General features: G+C 34.9%; 2 long non-coding RNA genes across 3 annotated transcripts in view; both read right to left on the reverse strand.

The window, feature by feature from the left end:
- LOC119876127 overlaps nt 1–12,734 on the reverse strand; it is a 32,063-nt gene extending 19,329 nt beyond the window's left edge. For both annotated transcript variants that reach the window (XR_005356715.1, XR_005356714.1), the window contains exons 1-3: nt 12,712–12,734; nt 3,802–3,929; nt 307–408 (exon numbers count right to left, since the gene is read on the reverse strand). This is a non-coding gene — a long non-coding RNA (uncharacterized LOC119876127). The remainder of the gene's footprint in view (nt 1–306; nt 409–3,801; nt 3,930–12,711) is intronic.
- LOC102151569 overlaps nt 1–14,132 on the reverse strand; it is a 503,105-nt gene that overhangs the window by 443,367 nt on the left and 45,606 nt on the right. The window lies entirely within an intron of this gene.

The following is a 14,132-nucleotide window of genomic DNA, read 5'->3' on the forward strand; positions in this document are numbered from 1 at the left end:
GACACTAGAAAATGTTAAGAGTGGAGGGTGGGTCTGGGATACCGGGTTCATAGCCTGCGGTGATGGGTGATAAGGGAGAAAAAACTGGTGTTTTTTTCTAGATGTATGAAAGTGGTTATAAGATGTCAGTAAAACTGAAAATGACCAGATAGGCTCAGATATCTGTCAGGGTAAAGTGCAGTGATGATAAGTCCTCCTGATGATGTTCCCTCTCACTTTTCTTGGCTTAATATGAGCAGTATGTTCAGAGTATGGTGGAATTGGTAAGAGAAGTAATGGTAACTTGAGAATTAGTCTGAAACTGACCTGATTCTGAGATTCAGATGATAATAAAATCTCCTAAGATGATGCAGGTCAACTGTCTCAGCCTTCCATACCTTCATTTCTATTATCCCAAGATCCAGAGGCCTGAAGATAGAGGAAAAGGAGTCTTCATTAGCAGTGAAAATATTAAATTTGTCTTTTATTATTTTTTTATTAAAAATTAAAAAAAACTTATTTCAGAGAGAGAGAGAAAGGAGAGAGTACAAGTAGGGGCAGGGACAGATGGACAAGCAGACTCCCCACTGAGCGTGGAGCCCCAAAAAGGGCTCTATCCCAAGACCCTGAGATCAAGACCTTAGCTGAAGTTGGACACTTAACTGGTTGAGCCACCCAGGTGTCTCTGTTACATGTCTTTTGAATGTCTTCCCCCTCTCTCCATACGAGCATCTTGCAGCACATATGTCGTCTTTGAATTTTCAGGATCCTTAACATGTAGCGTAAGCCCAGGTCTCCATTGACTAAACTAATGCTGAATGTGTGAATGGGGATGCAGGGTGCCCTTTGATGAAAAGCATACATTTTATGAGACTTCTGATCTGCTTATTTGTATCAAACTTATGACCCCCATGAACATGGCACTCTGAACATGTTCCTAACATTTTGCTAACTTTTGTTTTAAAACCTTTTTGAAGTTGTACACTGACAAGATCAATGCAAAATTGTATGAATGCCATTATTTTCAGCATTCACTCATTTTAGAAGAAAAGGAGACTTCCTTTCCTCACCTCCCACAGCCTGAAGAAAGTTTCCTTTTTGAGAACAAAATTACCATTTGTTTCAAGCTTTCTCTCAATTATAGCAATTTCCACATGTTTTAAAACTATTCTCAGCAAAAGAAAACTCAACATTTGCACTTTTGATGCATAGGCTAATCTAGCAGATACAGGTTTAAAGGCATCATCACTGTGACAGATAATTGGGAAGATTTTTCTTTATTTGCTCCTGGTTATTGCCCATGCTGTCTGTGAACTCAGAAGCAGGACAAACGAAACTGTTTTTTGAGTGCTGTTAAATGGTCCATATAAAGTGGACCTTGGTATTCACTGTCAGACAGCTTCATCTTTTCTTAAGGATAAGACAGCATGCCCATTCAGCTTCAGTTTTCCTATATATTTCTTATGTTTCACAGACTTTGGTTGGAAGGACAGTAAGGGAGCATCCACTGCAAGCAACCAGCTGTGGCCTGCCAATTCTAGTTCCTGACAGGTAGCAAGCTGGATTCTTGGCTGTAAAGAATCTCAAGCAGTTTCGATATGCTCTAGGGAGGGCAACTGTTTAGCCTAAGCAATTCAAAGAGGCATAATTGTGCTTCACAGTACACAGAAAGTCACCACATCTGTTTCATATTTTTGGCTTTTAGAACTGAACTAGAACAGAGAAATAAACATACAGCTTTGAATATAGAGTAAAAACAAGTTCATGGTGCACAGATGAGCATATTGTATGTAACTCAGTGAAAATTTCCTTAATGAGGGTTTCTTTTGGTAAAGTGAGAAATATTTCTGGTGTTAATCAAGGTTTTTTAAAAAAGATTTAATAGAAAATATTATCTATTTAAATGTCAAGGCAGCCTATCATTCTCCCTTAAATCTATTATAGTCAATTGTTGAGATGCCGTGGCGGCATTCACGTGACCTATTGCAAATATTTGGGGAGTCATCTGCACTGCATTAGCCTTTCTAGTGGTAGTTATTTAAAAAAAATAATTTGGATGTAGTAGGCTAAAAACATTCAAGGCAATGAATTAGAACTTCATTAACCACTTTCATCTTTTATTTTGGTTCAAATGTAAATGCAGTCATTTGATATCTAAGTGTATATAATATGTGATGACTGTCTTTTAAAAATGTAATCTAGCAGAAAATACATCTTAATTTGAATGTAACACTGTCTTAAATATAATTTTAATATTCTTCAGCATCTGGCGTCTCAAAGAATGAGGTCATTTGAGGTTAAGAAACTTTTCCCTGCAGTAATAATAGTAATAATAATAATCACACCAACAGTGAAAAAGGCAAGTACTTATCTAAATGATCAAATATCATGGAGAAAAAGGGAAGAAAGAAATTGACATGTATCAAGGTTTTCCTTTTACAGGGGTCTTTACATTATGATGCTTATATATTTCCTATAATAGCTTCACTGTAGATAACATTTTGAGATCTTTTGGATAAAGAACCTGTCGTGAAATAATTAGCTCAAATATTATGAGATCTGCCCTAATCATACTCAGATCCTCTTTTACTTCTTTTCAACTTGCAGTTATGTATTGTTGTATGGGTGTATGTATTACTTATTTTTTTAGAGAGAGAACATGTGGGGAGAGGGGCAGAGAGAGAAGGAGAGAGGGAATCATAAGCAGGCTCCATGCCCACCCTGGAGCAGGTTATGGGGTTTGATCTCATGACCCTGAGATCAAGACTGGAGCTGAAATCAAGAGTCAGAAGCTTAACTGACTGAGCCACCTGGGCTCCCCTGTATTTTTTTTTTTTTTTTATAATGTCTGTCTTTCTAGTAGTCTGTAAGTTCCATGAGGTCAAGGACTATGTCTGTCCTTCATTATGTGCCTGGGGACCTTCTCATATATAAAGAGAGGCTAATTGATATTTATTGACATAATATGTGTCTGGGCAGGTTCTAAACTACTTAAATATATTAACCTATTCAATCTTATCATCCAAACATAACTTTGAATGGATTACTATTGTGCCTATTTTATAGATGAGTTAGGCGAAGCACAGAGAAGTCAAGTAACTTGCCAAAGTCACACAGTTCAGTGGAAGAAGCAGGATTTGGGCCTTGGCAGTCTGACTCTATATAGGTCCATGGTTTTAATTATGAAACAGATTCTTGGAAAAGTAAGAAGTAATCTGAAGTTAACATTGAAGAGGACCTCATTGACAGAATTATTCACTTAATGTTATGGTAGCTTATCATCACCCTTTGACATAGTATTTATTCATTGAACACAAGAGCATGGAATGTTTCTATGCCAATGTACTAAGCACCTTTTTCAGTTTCTCATTTAAACCTTTCTGGTCAAAAAAAAAAAAAAAAAAAAAACCTTTCTGGTCACTAGGAACTCTCTCTTGGAGAGAGAGAGATAGAGAGAGAGACAGAGAGAGGGAGAAAATATCTTATTTCCTCTAATTTGCAGATGAGACCACTGAGGCTATCAAAGCTTAAGTAATTTGGCCTAGGTAAATGCTGCGTAATTAGCACACACTTGAAGGCAGGGCTTGTTCAACTCCAACTTCCTTGCTGTGTGCCATTTTCTCAACTCAGAAGTCTCTTTCCCTTTTCTTATTATTAATACATTTGGGGTCAGTGTTGTTAGCCAAACTGCCATGACACCTAGAAAGGCATTAAACTTGATTTTTGGCTTCCTTTTTTCTTATTTAATGATTCGGGCTTTGTGATAACATGGGTCTGTCTTTTCAGGCCTCGAAGTAAAAACAAGGTGGAGCAGATGCTCACCTTTGTAACTGATCCTGGCTGGCAGGAATTTAGTGTAGCCCTGAAGTTATGACCGAGAGCCTTCATGATTCTGTGCCGCAAGCCAGGAAGAATAAATTAGGCTGTTCTCTTCTTCTGTCATCTTAAATCTGTAAAGGAATTGTGTGCTATAAAAACTTGAAACCTGCTCCTCTATTGTTAATGTCTGATTTTTTTTTATAGGCTGTCAGAGATTAGAAAGAGAGGCTGCACAGTTCAAGTGTTATTTTCAGTCAGGTACCTATCACACATTTTATATTGGGAAGCCAACGAGTATTTGTTAATTATAGCGATCATAGAATCTTTCAAATGCAAATAGTCTGACTCAGATTTCAGTTTGTTTGGTACCAAGCGATGATGAAAGAATGGTATAGCCTGATCGTTGTTTTACTCCCATCTGTGTGCACCAGGCAATCACCACTTACAGATGGTTGTGATTCAGAGACAGGTTGCCACATGCGAAAAAAGTATGTTTCAGTTATTTTAATAAGATTTATTGTAGTAGTCACAGTTAAATGCTTAAACCTTAATGATAATTGCTGCTAATCTTTCAAGAAATGATTAGAGTTTAATAAACCTCAAGAAGGATATTTTGCTGTAAACTTCAGCAAAATTACAAAGGTAAATTTTACGTTTGCTCCCTCATCTCATAAATCGGAATGCCGCATACTTTTTTTTTCCATTTTCTGAAATGCAATTTTATAAGGACACACACATTTATATTACATGTACTGGGGACAAGCTCAGACCTCTAATTTTTATGAAAAAACATAATTGGCCAAGTGACAACAAATAATTCTGAACAAATATACCAAAATGATTCCTAATCAGCTTTGAGGGTTATTTTTAGTGTGTGTGTGTGTGTGTGTGTGTGTGTGTGTGTGGTAAAATGGACATAACACAAAATTTGTTTTGGCCCTTTTTTAAGTGTACAATTCAGTGACATTAAGTACATGCGTGGTGTGCATCCATCCTCACTGTCCATTTCTAAGATCCTTTCATCTTCCTAAGCAAAGAACTTGTACCTATTAAATACTAATTCCCTATTCCCCCTCAGCCCAGCCCCTGATAACCTCTATTCTGCTCTTTGCTCTATGAATTTGCCTATTCTACACACCGCATATATGTAGAATGACACAATTTTTGCCATTTTATGTCTGGCTTATTTCTTTTAGTGTGATTTTTCACTTAACATAATGTTTTTAGGTTTTACCGATATATTAGAATTTTATTCCCTTTGTGACTGAATAATACTTCATTCTTTGTGTATACCACATTTTGCTTATCCATTCATCTGTTGATGGATTATTGGCATGGACATTGAGACATTCTGGCCACTGGGAATAATGCTGCTGTGAACATTGGTGCATCCATATCTCATACCCTTCTTTGAATTTTTCTGAATATATAGCTAAGATTAGAACTGTTGGATCATATATTAATTCTATGTTTAACTTTTTGAGGAGCAAATTGTTTGTCACAGTGGCTGCACCATTTCATATTTCCACTAGCAGTGCATGAGGGTCCTAATTTTTCCACATCCTTGCCAACACATGATATACTTCCTCCCTCCCCTTATAGTCCCCCCTCTTGCCCCACCTTTTATATAATAGCCATTTGACTGGATGCTAACCTTGAGATTTTTAAGTTAAATAGATACTTCGAGTAATCACATGAAAATGAAAGTTTTTTATTTACTAATTTTATGCAAATTGCCACAATATTAATAATTTAGAATAATATTCCTTTGAATCATTCCATTATAGTAGTGGTTGGGTTAATCTCTTTGATTCTGAATAGGAAAGTTTCTTTATTTAAAGGTGATAAAGCACCTTTATATGTGCAAAAAAGCACATATAAGTGATGTTAACCATTTGTGAAACTTAAATAAGTAGTTTAATCTTAATGTATAAAATAAGGGTAGCAATAAATTTTGTAAATGCATGTAAGAGATGAAACACTATAGCTTATATATAGAGCATTTCTTTGTTATTCAGGTAGGTTGATGTGTATTGGCTACATAGATTGAAATACGACACACACACACACACACGCACACCCACACCCCTCTCTATAATCAGGAGGCTATCGTAAAGGAGAGATGGGTAGATTAAATGGGATCCTTATAGTCATCAAAGCCTGGGATACTCTGATTGACCTTTGATTTTAGGATTTGTCTTCAACTGAGGATGCACTGGCATTATGAGGTTAGGCTAATGGATAGGTAGGATCTGTTTGGCACATTCTAATTATGGCTTTTTTCATTTTCCAGCCAGGATTTGAATGGAATTTGTGCCTTATTAAAGCTTGTGTTGTTGTAAGCCTACATTTCTGGCTGGGAGAAATGTGAAGACGGGGTGTTGGGGATAGAGTTCTACATTAGAGAGACCACTAAGAGGGGAACTGGGCTTCCTGTTTTGGGAAAAAAAAATCAATGGGTATTGAGTTTTGATTGAAGATGGCTACAAACCATCCGTTAGACACATTTTAAGGTTTAGTATTTCATTTCTTGTACTAAACACCAACATTTTATCACCATATAATTCTAGGTTATATGGCTTTGGAGCTTCAACTTTGGGTTCATGTCTGAAATAAAAGTACTCTTAAATTATTTGTTTGTAGTTTTAAGATGAAATAACTTAGTTGTATTTTTTTCAGAATCAAGTTCAATACTTTTATAGAAGTATTATGTAGAAAACTCATAAGAAAGTAAAAACAAAAGAATTCTTTGAGATCTAGAATGTTGATAGTATTTCATTGAAACCATAAAATGTTTATTTACAAGTGAGCTAGTTTATAGTAACACTTAATAAGATATTAGTGTGAAAGCTCTGATCAGGGCACTATAAAATATAAATCAAATAAACTGTGTCTTTTTCTCAGACAACTTACACTCCAAACTGCATGGAAGGAAGTACGTAGCAATTGGGATATTGTACACATATTTAAAATACAACCATAAATGACAACCACATTGTCAGGAACAGACAATATTCTCATTATACTGGGAAATGTATGTTAGCCTGGGTAGTCGTGGAAGGAATGAATCATAGCCTCTCTTCCAATGAATGAGTCATGGCTGGCTGAATGGAGGTGGGAGTTTCAAGCACTCTTTCTTTGAGTGATGGAAAGAATTTTCATCGTTTTATATATTATTCAATATCTCTGTCACTATCACTGTTGATAAATGATATGAAAAATGATCATTTATCATTTAAAATCAATTGAGATATTTACAACTAATACTTTCCTTCCATAGATCTGGAAGTGCTTTCCAAAAATCAATTAATTCACACAATATACTACTGTAAGGCTAGCCTTATTATCACCATTTTATGGACAAATTCAAAGCAAGAGAGGTTAATTAACCATCACAGAGTCCAAAGGGCTGAGTGGCAAGGCAAAATGGACCTGAGACCAACTTGAAGGCCAGGAACTCTGCTTTTAGCATGGATTTTAATTGATTTAGATCAGTTTCTCTAGCCTAAAAAGCACAAGCAATAATTCTGAATTATCATGCAGCAATATAGTGTGGATTAAATATTAATATTCTGAAGCCCTTTATAAATGTGAATTATTATTACTCATTTTAGCTTTAGACCACTAAGTCGGCCAAACTACCTTCCAGCACTGGTGACTAAAGTGTAAATTAATTGGCTAAGTGAGAAATTCATCTCACACATTTCCTGCTGAGAGATAAGAGATTCCTCTGATTGGAAATCTATATATGTAGTCATGAGTTTTACTCTGCTTCCCTTAATGTATGTGTTTGTATCCAATTCCCTAATAAATTGGGAATTCATCTTATATGGGGAGATCCATGTTTAAAATATCAGTGTAAAATGCTCATGTTTCTTTTAAGAAAAGCCTATCTCCCCTGTTCTAGAGATGTACTTTTAGGAATATTGTCATGTGGTTAACCAAACTAGTAATTTGCTTTACTCATCTTTCACATACATATTTGGAAAGACTACTGAAAAATGATATTTTCTCCAAAGATGCACTGTCCCTAGCTTATCAAGCTTTGTGCTCATTTTTGGTGCTTTTTCAATAAATATATTTAGGGAACACTGTATTAGAAATTCTGAGGTTGCTTTATTAAGTTTTTTTCCTCTAATTATCTGATTAGGAAAGTTATCATTGAGACAAAACTCCCAAACTCTTCATTAAAAGGAAGGGATAAAAAAAAAAAATAAAGGAAGGGAGGACTCAGGGTTGAAAGGAAGTCTATAGCTCATTAATAACTTTATGTCTTTTCACAAGAATAAGGAAGTCTATCTATAGAATTCTTAATATATAATGGATAAGTGATAAGAATGATTTTCCATATTGTGTTAAGATAGCTTTTCAGTCATTCATTCAACAAATATTTTTTTGAGCTCTGTTACATGCCAGCCACAGTTGCCAATGCTGAGACTAAGGACTAGGACTTTGCCCTCTATGACTTATAGTAAACAGGTTAAAAAATATATATGTATTATATATATGTATGTGTATATATATATATATATATATATATATATATATATATATACTCAGTCATTTAGATAAGAGCTAGGAAAATACAATGAAACTGAAAGGGGACAGAGTATAATGGGAGTACTATTTTCAAAAGGATGGTCAAGAAATTGGAGATTGGCAATTGAGCAGTTTGAAGTGAGGATGCAAACCTCAGGATTATCTTTGGGAAGGGCATTCCAGAAAAGAGCCAGTAGTCCAAGCAGGGGCCATGAGAAGGTAGTATGTGCTGGAGCAAGTGTGGTGATCCTGAGGGTTTGGTATTTGGAAGCATACTCATTTCTCAGAAAATAGCTGAAAGACCTTTGGAGAAAGGAACAGTGTGTATATACATACAAAGGAAACACACTGTAAACCCTTGAACATTGGTTCTATCAAGAGCTAGCACACACCTAGCTTACAAAAGAGCTAGCAGAAGCTTGACTTAGTGATTTCAAGGATATTTAGTGAACAATTCTTGAATTTTCAAAACATACTTAAGTGTCTTATTTTGAAGGCAGAAGAGTAAATATATACTGAGGAAAGGTATATAATTTGGACAATTGCAGTTTGGGTCAGAGAACCCACTGGATAACCTAGACAAACCAGTAGAGTACGCAGTGATTGGTCTATCAATAAATCATAATTTTTGCTTTCAATTCCTTTTATTGAGATAAAAATTATACATAATAAAATTTACCCTTTGAAGTATAAAATTTAGGGTGGTTTTCAGTATTTTTTTAAAAAAGATTTTATCTATTTATTCATGAGAGAGACAGAGACAGAGGCAGAGACCTAGGCAGAGGGAGAAGCAGGCTCCCTACAGGAAGCCTGATGCAGAACTAGATCCCTGGACTCCAGGATCACGACTTAAACCAAAGGCAGATGCTCAACCACTGAGCCACCTGGGTGCTCCTAGTTTTCAGTATTATTCACAAAGTTGTACAAACATCATCTTTATCTACTAATGTCCAGAGTGTTTTCAGCATGTGATTGTGGACATTCCTTTGTTCTACCCATCCATCCCTCCCTGGCAACCCTTAATTTTGCCTCTGTTTGTTTATGGATTTGGCTATTTTGGACCCTTTATTACAATGGAATCATGTAGTTTATGGCCTTTTGTTCTTCTTTTCACATAATGATTTCAGTGTTCTTTCATGTTGTCATAAAAATAAGGATACTACTTGATTTTTTTTTAGGTTGAATAATACTCCATTATAATGGATACACATTTTGTCTATTCATCTGTTGATAGCACTAGAATTATAGGATTTGCTTTCACCTCTGGCATTTAGACATACCTGTATAAGTTCTTGTGTAGGCCATAATATTCTTGTGATACTCCCTAGAGTAGAAGATCACTTGTCATTTCCATAAAAAAGCCAGCTGTGCATTTGATGAGATTTGCATTAAATCTGTATATCTATTTGGGACTACACAGTCACAATATATAATTTTATTTCAGGTGTTTTGTATTTTTTGTGCATATCATGCACTCCTTTTGTTATAGTTATTCCTAAAGTTTTTTTTTATGCTGTGGTACAATGGAATTGTTTTCTATTTAATTTTCAGATGTTTTACTACTAGCATTAGAAAAAAAAAATTTTTAAAAAGGTTTTGATTATGGGTACTGACCTTGTAGCCACCTAAATATTTGCTGAGCCTTCCTCTAAGTATTTTTTAGTGGATATTTTAGATTTCTAATTGCCCCCCCCCCTGGGTCAATACAATCTGCAAATGTGTTATCTTCTTTCGTGTCATTCTTAAGCCTTTTATTTCTCTTGCTAGTTACCTTGGTTAAACCTCTTACAGTGTTGAATAGAATGACTTAAGTCCTTTTCTTGTTTGTGATCTTGGAAAAGAGCGTTCATTCACTTTTTCATCTGAATATTATTTACCTATGGTTTTTTTTGGTAGAATAGATCGAGGAATTTCTATTCCAATCCTAGATTCTTGAGTGTTTTTGTCCCTGACAGGTGTGCATTTATCAAATGCTTTTTCCTGAATTAATCATCTTTTGTCCCCGCTTAATATTTCTATGTGTGGATAATAATTATTTTTCCATGTATTGAAAAATATGAAAATAAATAGTCCTACTTGATGATATTGTTGAATCCTTTTTATAAGTTCCGACTGGATTTGCTAGTATTGTGTTGAGATTTTTGTGCTATATTTGTGAAGGATATTGGTTCTGTAGTTTTCTTTTTTCCTTATAATATCCTTGCCTCTTTTCGTATGAGGGTAATTTCCTGAATTCTGGCCGATAGAAGAATTCAAAATGTTCTCTCCTCTCATATTTTGAATTACAATTTTTTTGGAGAAATTTTATTAATGTTTGGTTTCTTGGTTAATTTTCCTTGTTTTTTAAAAGTTTTATTTATTTATTCATGAAAGACACACACACACCAGAGAGAAGAGAGAGTCCAGAGACACAAGCAGAACGAGCCCCATCCAGGACTCAATCCCATACCCTTGAATTAACGCCCTGAGCCAAAGGGCGGACACTAAACTACCGGCCCCCCCAAGTGTCCCGATTTTCTTTCTTTAAAACATTTGGTAGATCACCAATGAAAGTATTTTGGTCTGAGATTTTCATGCTGGGAATTTTTTGATTACCAGTATTCATCTCTTTACTTGTCATAGGCATATTCAATTATCCATTACCTTCTTGACATAAGTTTTGGTAGTTATATCTTTTAATCCCGATTTTAATAATTTAAAATCTCTATTTTTTTTTCTTGATTAGTCATAGCTACAGAGCTAACATTTTTATAATCTTTCTGAAAGAACCAACTTTGGGTTTTATTGATTCTCTATTTTTTTTTTTGTTCCATTCTATAACTTCTTTGCCTATCTAATCTTTCTTATTTTTTGAATTTTTACTTTGGGCTCAGTTGCACTTTTTCTAATTTCTCACAGTGGGATATTTGCTTATTGATTGAGATTTTTCTTTTTAAATAAGTGCATAAGCCATAAATGTTTCTGTATTCACTGGTTTAATCTATTCATAGCATAATCTTTGGCCTATTGTGCTTTTTCATTTTTAATGTGTTTGTATCTCAAGGTATTTTATAATTTGTCTTATGATTCTTTTCTTCGTTTGATTCCTTGATTATTTAAGAGGAGTGTATTGTCTAATTTCCACATACTTAGAGGGTTGCCTGGGTGGCTCATCTTTAGCCTCTGATCTTGATTTGGTTCGGTGTGATCTCAGGCTCCTACTCAGGCCCAGCCATGGAGCCTGCTTAAATTCTCTCCCTCCTGCCCGTCTCCCTCCCTCTAATAGAAACAAGAAATTTCTACAAATAATTTATGATTTCCTTCCTCAAATTTTCTTTTCTGTTATTGAGTTTTTTCATTTTTTTCATGCTGTCAGGGAAATATACTTTTGTTTGCCTTTAATCTTTAAAATTTTTTGAACTTGTTTTATGGCCATATTGACCTATCATGTGAATGTTTCAAGACAACGTGAATATGCTGTTTTATGTCAAATTTATTAGGGTGCATTTGGTTAAATTCTGTTCAAATCTTGGTATTTCTGGTTGCTCTTCCTCGAGTTGTTCTAATCTACTGTTGAAAAAGTGGCGTATTGAAGTTTCTATTCTATCTATCAGTTTTTTGCTTCATGTACTTGTTCTGTTGTTTAATATGCATGCATGTTTATAATTGGTGTAATTTTCTTTAGTCATGATACTTTCTATCATTATAACTTCCTTCTTTTGTCTCTAGTACACAAGTTTTCATTAAAAGTCTCTTTGGTTGAAATTAGTAGTGGTATCTTAGTTCTTTTTTTCGTTTTGGTTGGCTGGTTTTTCTTTCTAATCCTTTTATTTTTAATCTCTTTGTGTGGTAAATATGAATTGTATACAGCTCTAGTGGATTTTTATTTTAAAAAATTAATTTCTGCCCATTTCTCTGCCTTTTAATTGTATAATTTAATCCCTTATATATAATTTACTAGGTATATTTGCCATTTTTGCTGTTTGGTTTAACTGTCCTCTATAGGTTTTCTTGTTCCTCCCTTCCTCCATTTTCTACCTTATTGTTATATTAATAGGTATTTTTGACGTACCACTAAATATCCTTGTTTCTTTTACGCATATTTTTGAGTTTTTTTTTCTGTAACTTATGATTACTATTAACATCTTCACTTATTATCTAATGCAAATAATACCAATTTATAAAATGACATAAAACTGTTCTATTTTGGCTCTCCTTTCCTCTCCTTCCTTTGTGCTGTTTTTGGGTCATAAAAATTTCATCTTCATAAATTATAATGCTCGGATATAGATTTTCATATTGCTTTGTGCAATTTTAAAAAAACCATATATGAGAAAACTAGATTTATAAAATACAAAATACATTAACTGTCTTTAAAAAAATAATAGTACTTACCTTTACCATTGCTTTTTATCTCTCATGCAAATTTTTTTTTTTTTTGTGAGTTATTATGTTCTTTCATTTCAGCCTATGGGCTAATCTTTTGTTTTTATTTGTAGGTTATTTGACTGGTAACAACACTCTCAATTTTTTTCCATGTGGGATGTCTTAATTTCTCCTACATTTTGAATGTAGATCTATTAGATTGAACTCTTATTGTCTAGGAATGGAACTTTGAAAGCATTCCAAAAGCATTTTTTGGCCTCCTTCCAGTGCTTTAGCCTGAGGATTGTCATCAAGAATGTGGTTTTAAAGATTTTTAAAGCTATTGTGGATCTGTAAGAAGGATGAAATAAAGCAAGTTAAAATGTCCAGAGCTTACTGCTCTTTACCATTCATCTGTTTTCTTTTACTTTTTAATAACACTCCAACGCTTTGTGTTATTTGTTTATTTTCAGAGTTCAAAAAGTTAACTCGACAATCTGTCCAGTATTTTCTTTACTTTTTATGGGGAAGGAATTTTTTCAGATATCGATACTTGTGTTCTTAAACTGAATGTCACTTAGGAACTTAGGGTGGTCACTAAGACACTTAGGGTAGAGTCATTTAACATCGCTCCCTTCTATTGCAGTGTTCCAAATTAAAACTGTTTGGTTTTTTTGAAGATTTTATTTATTTTTCATGAGCGACAACCACCAGAGAGAGAGAGAGAAGTGGGAGAGAGAGAGAACAGAGACACAGGCAGATGGAAAAAGCAGGGCTCCATTCAGGGAGCCTGAAGTGGGGACGTGATCGCTGGGACTCCAGGATCACGCCCTGGCCAAAGGCATGTTACTAATCACTGACTACAGGGATTCCCAAAAGGTTTGTTTTAGCTCGGGTTTCACTGGCAACAGAGCAGTATAAAACTTGTATACAGATAGTTTATCTGGAGTAATTTTAGGGAGCTAAGTGAAGGAGCGGAAGAATGAGGAGAAAAGAGACAAACCATACAAGGTATGTTAATCATTCTATGCTACAAGCAATGGAGGCTTGGCTGCATCCAGGACCTCCACGAAGCACATAGCATGCGTTCCAGACTAGAACGAATGCTTTATTTATCATTAGCTTCTTGTCCTCCATTGCTGTAAGACTGCCCACAAGGTTCTTACTTTCCCATACTTCCCTGTGCTCAAGAGTTGCCATACCATAGAAACTTCCTATATCATCCAGACAACTGGGGGACCAAGAGTAGTGCCTGCTGTAGACACTGTCAACAATGATAAAGCCCTCAATGGTCTTGTTTTCCCTAGCTATAATGCAAACAGAGATAAGGTGAAGAAGATATGAGCTGGAGTCATGTGTATTAGGTCAGGGTTTCTCCAGAGAACCGAATTAGAGAAACAAACCAATGGATGTGTGTGTGTGTGTGTGGTGTTTGTGTGTGTGTATTGTAT

The sequence above is a fragment of the Canis lupus genome, chromosome 3 (assembly GCF_011100685.1).
Source record: "Canis lupus familiaris isolate Mischka breed German Shepherd chromosome 3, alternate assembly UU_Cfam_GSD_1.0, whole genome shotgun sequence".
Classification (NCBI taxonomy): domain Eukaryota; kingdom Metazoa; phylum Chordata; class Mammalia; order Carnivora; family Canidae; genus Canis; species Canis lupus.